This window comes from Neofelis nebulosa, chromosome 7 (assembly GCF_028018385.1).
Source record: "Neofelis nebulosa isolate mNeoNeb1 chromosome 7, mNeoNeb1.pri, whole genome shotgun sequence".
Lineage (NCBI taxonomy): Eukaryota > Metazoa > Chordata > Mammalia > Carnivora > Felidae > Neofelis > Neofelis nebulosa.
In genome coordinates, this window is record NC_080788.1 from 138045270 (window position 1) to 138056240 (window position 10971).

The following is a 10971-nucleotide window of genomic DNA, read 5'->3' on the forward strand; positions in this document are numbered from 1 at the left end:
ATCTGCTTCTCTGGGTAACACAGGGAGGGGTGGGCAGGGGCTCCTTCCCCTGACCTCCGATGGCAGGTGGGCGGGGGCTCCGTGAGTGGGAGGGAAGCTCTTGTGGATCCATTTGGTGAAGGTTCTTTTGTTCAGCATCAGGGCAGTTGGGGTGGGGAGGGGAGGGACTCCAGCCCCAACCGCCCCTGGGCTCTGGGGCTTTGACACCATGAGCCTTGTTTGAGCCTGGGTGGAAATTGGCTAAGCAGGGGAAAAAGACAAGCGTCAGGAGGAACCAAATCAGAACCATTCCAAGCCCAGGCTTTGGAAGCAGCTGGACTTGGGGCAGATCACCTGCCAGCTCTGTGGCAGAGATGTGTCGTCATCTATAAAATGGGGATCGTAAGCTCTCTTTTCTCATCATCTTAAGTGACGAGATGACACGAGAACAGAAACCTAGAGCAACTTGACTACAATCTATGCCTTTAAGGAGTAATTGGTTCCTATTTCCTAATTCTGGCATCTTTTAAACGGCTCTGTGGAACTTTAGGAAAGTCCTGGGAAGAGCCGAGAAGTTGGTGCTGGGGTTTTGGGGAGGAAGGAATCAGCCTGGTTGGAGAAATAAAGTCCACTCACCAGCCTCCCTTAACCCTTTCCAGGCTGCTGCCTGGTGGAGTTTTGAAGTGATGGGGGGGTCCAGAACTGTCGGCCAAGAAAGAATTCTTGAAAAAGTCTTTGGTCCAGAAAGGGTGATTTTAGGAAAGCACGGGGGGCAGGACCTGTGGGCAGAGAGAACTGCCCTGGGGTTGTGCAGGATAACTGGTTATATGCTATGGAGTTGGGGCTGATAAAGTCAAGATCAAGTTTCTTTAAAAAAATTTTTTTTAATGTTTATTTATTTTTGAGAGAGAGAGAGAGTAAGGGAGGGGCAGAGAGAGAGGGAGACATAGAATCGGAAGCAGGTGAGCTGTCAGCCCAGAGCCTGACGTGGGGCTCAAACTGAATGAAGGTGATGTCATGACCTGAGCCAAAGTCCGTGCTTAATGGACTGAGCCACCGAGGCACCCCACAAGAGGAAGTTTCTTAAAGGGATTTCCTCATGCCAAAGAAGACTCACAGATTACTGGAGGCCTAGCTATTGTCAAACTAAAGTGGATTTTCCCTCTAGCAAGGCATTAGCATTAAGATAGTAGGGAGGTCCTGGAGATTAGCCAATAATAAGATGGCCCCTTTCTTAAAGTATTACTAACATATTTGTAAACTAAAGGAGACTCTAATCAGTTTAACCTTTTGTTTTCTGTCCTGTCCTTTGTTCTTGGGCTGCTGGGAGTGCCTGAGGAATATATTTCACTCAGATCCCGCTTGAGAGCCGTTTGTGGGGTGTTAGCTTGCCTTATGCTCCCTTATCACTGTCGTTAGAAGTTCAGAACAGCCCCTCGGGACCGCTTGAACCCCTTGAGTTTTCAAAGCTGTAGGCACACCCCCAGTTCTGGTGTTCCCCTCCCCCCCATCCAACTCCACCCTGTTAAAAAAGAAACAAACCCATGGGGCGCCTGGGTGGCGCAGTCGGTTAAGCGTCCGACTTCAGCCAGGTCACGATCTCGCGGTCCGTGAGTTCGAGCCCCGCGTCAGGCTCTGGGCTGATGGCTCGGAGCCTGGAGCTCTGGGCTGATGGCTCGGAGCCTGGAGCCTGTTTCCGATTCTGTGTCTCCCTCTCTCTCTGCCCCTCCCCCGTTCATGCTCTGTCTCTCTCTGTCCCAAAAATAAAAAATAAAAAAAAAAAAAAAAAAGAAACAAACCCAGATTGGACTCATTGCCCTCCCCGCCCCAAACAGCGCACCAAGACTTAATTACAATTTCAACCTCTCCCAGGAATGTGACCTTTTAAGAGTCCATCTGTCATTTCCTGATCAGCCGTAGTGAAGTCATCTGCCAGGTACAAACCCTGACGTTCCCTTCTCCTGAAAAAGATGTCCAGGCCTGAAACAATCCTTTCTTTTCTTTTGCTGATGATGTCTTGCCTCACTCTCCTTCTTACAGGAAAGCCTTCATTTTTGTGCAGCTTCTCAGGGCATCTCTCTACTTGCTAGATGGGCTGTTGCCCTGTAACTGGGACTCGGGGGTTCAAGAGCACCTGGCTCTGGGGGTGGGGGCAGAGCCCAAACAGATCTGGCTTGGCCACTCACCACTGGCAACATCCAAAGGCAGAGAGATGAGCAGTGGAAAAACAAGAAAGGGATTTATTTCAGTGAGGCCACCATCAGGAAGACAGTGGACTACTGTCCCAAAGGCCGTCTCTAAAGTGCCAAAATACTTCAAGGTTTAGATATGGAAAATGTGGACAAAGTCCGTGAGTACTGCAGATGGTCAGTCAAGGTCAGGTCCTCACTGTCTTGGGGTCAGTCTTGGGGTCTTTATTGCTGGAGGGGATAGTTTCCGGTTCTCACAGCAGGATGCTTGGCCCACGGTCTCCAGCCTGAGTTGAAAGATAAGCTGTTGGGGCACCTGGGTGGCTCCGTGGGTTAAGTGTCCAACTTCAGCTCAGATCGTGATCGCATGATCGCATGTTCTCATCGTGAGTTCGAGCCCCGCATTGGGCTCTGTGCTGATAGCTCAGAGCCTGGAGCCTACTTTAGATTCTGTGTCTCCCTCTCTTTCTGCCCCTCCCCTGCTGCTTGCGCTTTGTCTCTCTCTCTCTCAAAAATAAACATTAAAAAAATAAAAAAAAAAAAAGATAAGCTGTAAGGAGGAACCTAATCAATTAGAAAGGAAAAACTGAGGTCAGAATGGAGGTAATGAAGTCCCTTCAGGCGGATACATGATTTGCTTAATAAAGCCAATTAGATCTTCAAATTTACTTGGGTTGAATTTTGTGGTTTAACAGCCTTTCAGCAGTTTTGAATCTGGTGGGTGCCAGTCACTCTCTGCACCATGGAAGTCGTCCAGATAGCCACCTTAGCCTCTTCCCTGGCTTCTAAGATGGTGGCATCCAAGGTGATGGCAGTGAGCCTGGCCAAAGCCACCTCGGCAGCCTGTGGCAGTGCCCTCGCCGGACTTCCGTCCGCAGGTGAGTGTTCAGGGAGGAGCTGGTGTGGAGCGAGGAGGTAGACGGGGAGGGACAGAGTCCATTTCTGGCTTTACCTCCTTTAGGTTTTTACCTAGGTGTCCAACCAGGCTTTCATAGCAGTTTGAGACCCCTGTGGGGTCTCAGATTCAGAGCATTGATTTTAACTAAATTCTTCAGTTTGGGCCTGTTTTCTTCATTAGTTTCTGGGAGCTCTGTCTCCCGTCTTAGCTATTTATTCTTGCTGCTTATTTTCCCTTTAACCTCTGTTATGTAACAAAAACTCAACCGAGTACATTTTAACAGAATTTTTAAAAGTCTATTTATTTATTTTGAGAGAGAGAGAGCATGTGTGCGTACACACGTATGTGGGGGAGGGGCAGAGAGAGAGAGAATCCCAAGCAGGCTCTTGCTGTCAGCGCCGATCCCGACTCGGGCTCAATCTCACAAACTCCTGAGATGATGACCTGAGCTGAAGTCAAGGATCCAACACTTAACTGCTTGACCACTGAGCCACTCAGGCGCCCTCAACTGAGGGTCTAGTTGGCTTTATTATGAGTCAGTTCATGAATCTGGCAACATCCCAACTGGCAGGTCTATGGAACACGAAAAGTTCTCAAAGGCAAAGAGAGAGAGAGAGAGCAGAAAAAAAATTATTAGCAGAGAGTCCATTGTTTTAGGCAAGGTCACCCTCCTAAGGGGAAGGGAAGGGGTCCATCAGTAAATTTCCTAGTGCTCTCAGTGAAATTCCCATGTTGACCGGCTAAGGCTTATATTCCTGGGGCACTGAAACTGCCGTCAGGTTGGGTGTGAAGTCTTGGTTTACACTTGGGACTTTAACCTAAGTGATGCCATTTTGGGCCTGTGGTTTTCTTTTTAGCCCCCCTCCCCTGCCAATAACTTCCCCCCCCCCCCCAAAGTCAACCTTTCTTATATGCTTAATGTGTATCCGTTTTTCATACCGTATTTATTTTTGCAAGTGGGTGTTGGCTTTTGTTTGCAAGTTTAATTTATATGCAGAATAGTGCATTGCCGACCTTATTCTGTTGCTTTTTCTGCACTGAGAACCACGTTTTTGAAATTGTCAATGTCAGTAGGTGAGTGTCTAATACTCCCCACTTGGAGGTAACTGACCCTGGAGAGCAAACCCCCCTTTTAGGGCCCCCACTGAGTGCTTGGAAATGTGACAAGGAATAGGGCCTGGGCCACAGCCAGCAGCCCTCCCTGTTCGCTAGAAACATAAGGACTCCCGAGCTTGTGATAAGCAATCCATAAAATAATAAGAAAGCTAGATGTTATCAGACACTGTGCCCTCCTACTCTCTGTGCTTAGCACTTAACATTTACCAATTGGTTTAATTATCATAACAACCGCAGAGGAAGACAACACTGACCCTCATGTATGAATGAAGGAACGTTGGCCAAAAGCCCTGGACCAGGAGGTGGGGTTGCTCTCAAGCCTGGGATAGGAAGTAGAATGAAAATGCAAATCTGGTCTAGGGAGGAGGCCTCAGGGAGGGGCAGCTTCTGGAAGGACCTGGCCACCCTCTGCATGGATGACAAGTGTGGGTGCCCAGCAGCGGGCTAACCAGGCAAACAGCACCCATTTCCCATGGGCCTTCTGTGTACATAGGGGACCAAATAGGCCAAGCTCCCGGCCAGCCTGGCGTCACCTTTCCTGCCAAACAATAATGTCGAATAGCAAATACCTTCTAACTGGACTTTTTTTTTTTTTTGTAAATATTTTTTAATAATTTTTTTAAGTTTATTTATTTATTTTGAGAGAGACAGAGAGAGCACGAGTGGCGGGAAAGGGAAGAGAGAGAAGGAGAATCCCAAGCAGGCCCCACGTGGTCAGCCCAGAGCCCGACGCGGGGCTTGAACTCACGAAACCAGGAGATCGTGACCTGAGCCCAAATCAAGAGTCAGATGCTTAGCCACTGAGCCACCGGATGCCCCTCTATCCAGGCTTTTGATTCTTGAGTCTCTGACTCCATACACCCCAGGTGGCCCCTCTGGTTTAACTTTTTTTTACCATCACCCCAAGTCTCTCTTCCTGGGGAGCTGGATGAGTTCGTTCTTGCACATCTTTCTATCTTTTGCAGTCCTAGCCACTACGGCTGCGGGGGTTTGTTTGGTTTTGTTTGAAACAAACCAGCCTTAGAAGGCAGAGAGAAAGAAAAAGTTCTGATCTCCCCACAAACAGCCAACCGACCAATTCACAGACAGACCAAAAAAAAAAAAAACAAAAAAAACAAAAAACACAACAAAAAACAAAACCAAACAAAAACCCACAAAGCAAAAACTGTATGTGATAATTGGGTTTTCTGAAACAAGGACTTTGAAGCCTGTCTCCAGATAACTTGAGGTCGAGGCATGCAAATCCCTTCAGGGCAGGTCATTTACATCTGGAATTGGACTCCCCAGCAATCCTCACCAAGTTCAGGGCTGTGGGAGTCACCTTCCTAAGAAACCCCCCTTGTCCGAGTGAAGAAGAAGGGAGGGGGACAGGTGCAGTCATTTCCTCCTGTCTCCCAAGCTGGGCAGCGCCCTCCCCATAGGTGGGCTGTAGGCTCAGGGAGCAAAGGGGAGGCCAGTATGGATCCACTCACAAAATGTTCTTTTGGTTTCTAGTCAAGGTTGGTGCAGCTGTGATGGGAGGAGGTGAGTCTCTGCAAGGAAGAGGTTCAAGTCCTTATCTGCCCCCCCCCCCAGCCCCAAGGACTTGGGGAGCAACCATTCTCGTCCAGGCCCAGGTTTGCCTCGGCCTCGCGTGGATGGTAGAGGAGGAGGCAGATTGGGAGAGATGGGCAGGAAGCAAGGAACTGGAAACAAGAAATGAAGGGGCCTCTGTCGTAGGATGACTTCTCAGCATGGTGCCCAGTGACCCTCACCCTTTTTTAAAAAAATTTTGTTTTCATATTCATTTATTTTTGAGGTTGAGAGAGAGAGAGAGGGACACAGCGTGAGTGGGGAAGGGGCAGAGAGAGACGGAGACAAAGAACTCAAAGCAGGCTCCAGGCTCTGAGCTGTCAGCACAGAACCTGATGCGGGGCTTGAACCCGTGAGATCTTGACCTGACCCGAAGTCAGATGCTCAACTGACTGAGTCACCTAGGCACCCTGACCCCCACCCTTCTATACTCCTCCCACCTTTGGAGTGCGGGGGGGGGGGGGGGGGTCATGTGAACATGGTAAGATACCACCCCCATAATCATGTTAAGTTATATGACAGAAGGGAGGCCAAGCGGATGTGTCTAATCTATTCACATGAGCCCTTTATTTTTTAATATTTTAATTTTTTTAAATATTTATTTAGTTTTGAGAGAGAGAGAGAGAGAATAAGCGGGGGAGGGCCAGAGAGAAACGGAGACACAGAATCCAAAGCAGGCTCCAGGCTCTGAGCTGTCAGCACAGAGCCCAACACCGAGCTTGAACTCACGAACCATGAGATCATGACCCGAGCCAAAGTTGGACGCCCAACTGACCGAGCCACCCAGGTGCCCAGTCACATGAACCCTTTAAAAGCAGAGAATGTTCTCTGCTCTTCACAGAGGAGGAATCAGAGATTGGATTGGAGGGGGATTTGAAGTTTCTTACCACGGGTTCCGAATGAGAGCCCAGTCTGGCTGAACACTTGATTTTGGTCTTGTAAAACCTAGACAGAGAACTCAGGCCCTCCTGGACTTTTGACCTGCGCTAAAATGTAAGAACTGGGCATTATTTTAAGCCCTGACTTTGTGGTCATTTGTGAGGCAGGGTTAGAAAAGCAGCAGAGGCCTGCTATCGCTTTTCCCTTCACCAGGCCGAGGGGTGTTCCCTCGGGAGCTGAATGAACACGCTCAGGCAACCCCAGGACTCCTGAAATTCCTGGCTTCACTTGGTGCCCAAATCTGGGTCCTGCGCCTGCGAGATTCCAGGGGCCCCTGCCTGCCCGCAGGCGCCCCCGCTATCAGGGGAAGCCAGGCCCCTCCACGGCTAACCATCTTCCGGCACACGATGGCCGGCATGCTGCAGGGAGGAGCATAGGGAGGCACATTCTCACTGTGCGGGTCTAGGATGGCCTCCTGTCCAGATGGGCGTCTTCAGCAACACCGTAGAGGTTGCTGGGAGTTGCTCAATGTCTACTCCTTCCTTCTGGCTCACGTGATTGCTGGGCCTGATTTCCGGCTAGGTGCATGATCTCCAGGGGAAGGACTGCCATTTTCAGTCTCTCTTGCTGCTGGGTGTGCTCACTCAGCTGGGTTCTTCTGGCCGGTGAAAGATGAGTAGAACGAAGTATACGATGCTCTGGGCATAAGCAGTTAAAGGGGAGCTGGTGGACCCGCCTTTGCCCCTCGTCCCCTTCCCGTGACTTCTGCTGCAGGCGGGGGAGTGGCCATCATGAACCAGCGGATGACAGCAGCACCTTAAGGAAGGCAGAACAAGACTGCAGGAGCCTGGGCCCCCAGGAGCAGAGCCACCCTCTCCCCCACACCCCAGCCGAGACTCATGACTGAGTAACAGAAAGAAACTTCCCTTGTTCGAGTCAAGAGGGTCTCTTTCACACCAAGCAGACATATATTCTAAAAAAAATTTTTTTTTCAACGTTTTTTATTTATTTTTGGACAGAGAGAGACAGAGCATGAACGGGGGAGGGGCAGAGAGAGAGGGAGACACAGAATCGGAAACAGGCTCCAGGCTCCGAGCCATCAGCCCAGAGACTGACGCGGGGCTCGAACTCACGGACCGCGAGATCGTGACCTGGCTGAAGTCGGACGCTTAACCGACTGCGCTACCCAGGCGCCCCCAGACATATATTCTAAGGAACACAGTTGGGCATCTTGATGACCATAGAGGAATCAGTCCAACAGAGGGTTGCATTTACCTTTTCCTTCTCTATACGCCACTAAAATAACAGTAACAGACCAAAGGTGCTTAGAACCACAAGGGCAAAGAGGAGCGGGAAGGTGACAGTAACACTAACTACATTAGGAGCTGGAAATCACACAGCCATGTGGTTCCCCACTTAGCAGTCCCGAGAAAGCTGAATCTTAAGTTGTCAGTGGAGGAGGGGAGAAAGAGGCAGCTCTGCCCGGGATGACCCCCCAGGGCTCAGCTTCTGGAAGGTGGCGTTGCGGTGGGCCAGCACAAGTCTGTTGGATGTCTGTTACAGGAATGAGGCAGATCCCCAGAGATCCCCTCCAGCAGACCACTGGCACTTGATTTTTGGCAAGGCTGGGTCTCTGGGACAAGGGGCACCAGGTACTGCCGAGAGCAGGACCTTCTTACTAGAACTGAGTTCTCCTACAAGCGTTGAGACCCTCGACCTTCATCGATAGGTCCCCAGAACGCTGGTGGCCAGGTTACAACGCTCAGAATAAAGGGAGGAAGATTCTTCTCGGGAGTCTTACCAGCCCAGGAAAAGAAATGCTCACATTCTGACACGTGGGGAGAGGGGCACTCGTTGAAAGTCTCAGCCAGATTAAGGTGTGGTCCCCGAGCGGATAAGAGCCACCCCTGCCAGAGTCCAGCTCCGGCAGGTCCGGGGGTTCCCGAAGGATGAACGGCGTCGGCAAAAAAGTGAAAATAAAACAAAACAAAAATAAAAACAAAAACAAAAAACTAAAATAAAAAACTAAAATAAAAATGGACACACAACAGCAGTGTGTTGAACTGGCCGATTTATTGCAGTAAACGCGGCATTATATATGCGAATGATTTCCTTGTAACGTACGCCATCTATGTTTTTCTAACATTACCCAATTCTAAAATTGTCCCTTTGTATAATCACCCAATAAGGAATAACATGATTGTTTTGTCATAACGTCCCCTCCTGCCCTTTGCTTATTGATTAATTTCTTTTATTTTTATCATGTATCTATGTTTATCTATAATGTGTAAAGCATTTGCTTTGCTGTTCTCACGAAAGGCCATTTATCTCTCAACACCTCAAGTGGAACAGTTACAGGGACATAACCTCTTAGTTTTTTCCCTGAACCCTTCGTGGTTTTAAAGAACAAAAGCGTTCGCCTGGGTCCGAGGTGCCAGGAAGGGGGCCAAGAGGGCCTTAGAAACCCACACCTTATACATTCTCAGAGAGACAGTACACCTAGGAACCAATGAACCATTCTGTACTTTAACCGACTAGGTTCAATCACCATCTGGAATGCCTCCGGGGGGGCCAGGTGGGCCTAGGGGTCAGAGTGACCTGTGTCCATAGATACGCTCCTTAGTTACCGGAGTGGGGCTTTCGGATCCATATGTCTCTCCTTCGTTGGCCGCCTTTGCTGGCAAATGCATGAGGCTATCCTTCCCGCAAGTAGAGGAGTCTCCATGGGGAATGGCAAGGGCTAAACGTAAGGCCGCACAATGTCTTGCGGAATCTTATTTTCTTCCCTAATGGTTTTTTTTTTTTTCTTCCAGGGGGCCTGCCGAGGGCCATTCCCCAACAGACAATACCCCAGGTAGTTTTAAGGCCAAATTACCTAAAAGCGGGAGTACCAGAAGCTTCACTGTCGGCGGGCCGCCCTGCAGTCACCAGTCCGTCCACAGCCCGGGCCCTGCCACTCAGGCTGGGTAGCTCGGCTTCCAGCACACCCCTGCAGGAGAGCCTGACACCAGACATCTAGGAAGGCTCAGACACGAAAGAGCAGCAGTGTTTCTGGCCCTCTCTCTCCTTTCGCCCCGAGCCCTGAGACACTCACCTTCTGACCGAAATGCAGCGTCATCACCGGCTTCCCCACCTGAGAGGAGAGGGACCCACGGGGGACCACAGTGGCTGGTCTGAGAGTGTGGAAAGCAGTGGGCACAGAGAGGGATCCCGAGATGAGGGGAATGTAGCTGGCCCAGGAAGGTTGCGGATGGACACGCTATGACTTGCATTAGCACCCAGTCTGGGCGAGAGAAGAAGGGGAGCCCTGCCACCGTCCTCCTGAGTCCCCACAGTGACTTCGGAGACACCTCTAAGGCACCCCGGATACTCACAGAGCAACTTAAAAGGGCTGGAACGGGAGGATCAAGACAAATAACATTAAACACAGATCTACTATGGGTGGGGACACGTGGGTGGCTCAGTTGGTTGAGCGTGCGACTTCAGCCCAGGTCATGATGTCACAGTTTGTGGGTTTGAGCCCCGTGTCGGGCTCTGTGCCGACAGCTCAGAGCCCGGAGTCTGCTTCAGATTCCGTGTCTCCCTCTCTCTCTGCCCTTCCCCTGCTTGCTCTCTCTCTCATATTCTCTCTCAAAAATAAATAAAATATTAAAGGGGCGCCTGGGTGGCTCAGTCGGCTGAGCGTCCAACTTCAGCTCAGGTCACGATCCCACAGTTTGTGGGTTCGAGCCCCACATCGGGCTCTGTGCTGACAGCTCAGAGCCTGGAACCTGCTTCGGATTCCGTGTCTCCCTCTCTCTGCCCCTCTCCCACTTGTGCTCTGTCTCTCTCTGTCCCTCAAAAATAAATAAATAAATGTAAGAAAAATTGAAAAAAAAAAAAAAGAACCCACATCTACTATGGGGTGCTTGAGTCGCTCAGTCGGTTAAGCATCCGACTTTTGGTTTTTGGCTCAGGTTATGATCTCTCAGTTTGAGTTGGAGCCCCTGCTTGGGATTCTCTCTCTCCCTCTCTCTCTGTCCCTCCCTCCCCCCCCCAAAATAAGTAAACACACTTTAAAAAAATTAACAGATCTATTACGGTCAAGACATTGCCCATGACTCATCACATAAAATCTGCACCCCAAGATTTTTGCTGCCCCTGTTTTATAGATCTTGTTAAAAGAACTTGTGAAGAAATGATCCAGAGTCCCTAACTCTTGCTGCTGTTGAAGATGGGCATCTTTCCACAGGCTGAGAACGGCTGGCTTTGTGGCTTATTTCCAGCTGGGAGCCTTGAACTGGCTTCTTGCCCACCAGCTCTCTCCCAGCCGCCTCCTCCAGCAACCAGCCTGTATTC

The 10971-nt window shown here is 50.0% G+C and overlaps 1 long non-coding RNA gene across 1 annotated transcript; it reads right to left on the bottom strand.

Annotated features, from left to right (window-relative positions):
- Nucleotides 1–5334: 5334 nt before the first annotated feature.
- LOC131517689 (uncharacterized) lies at nt 5335–9020 on the bottom strand. Its single transcript, XR_009264747.1, has 2 exons — nt 8435–9020; nt 5335–7449 (listed from the first exon to the last, which is right to left on the bottom strand). It is a non-coding gene; the product is annotated as an uncharacterized LOC131517689 (long non-coding RNA).
- Nucleotides 9021–10971: the final 1951 nt, after the last annotated feature.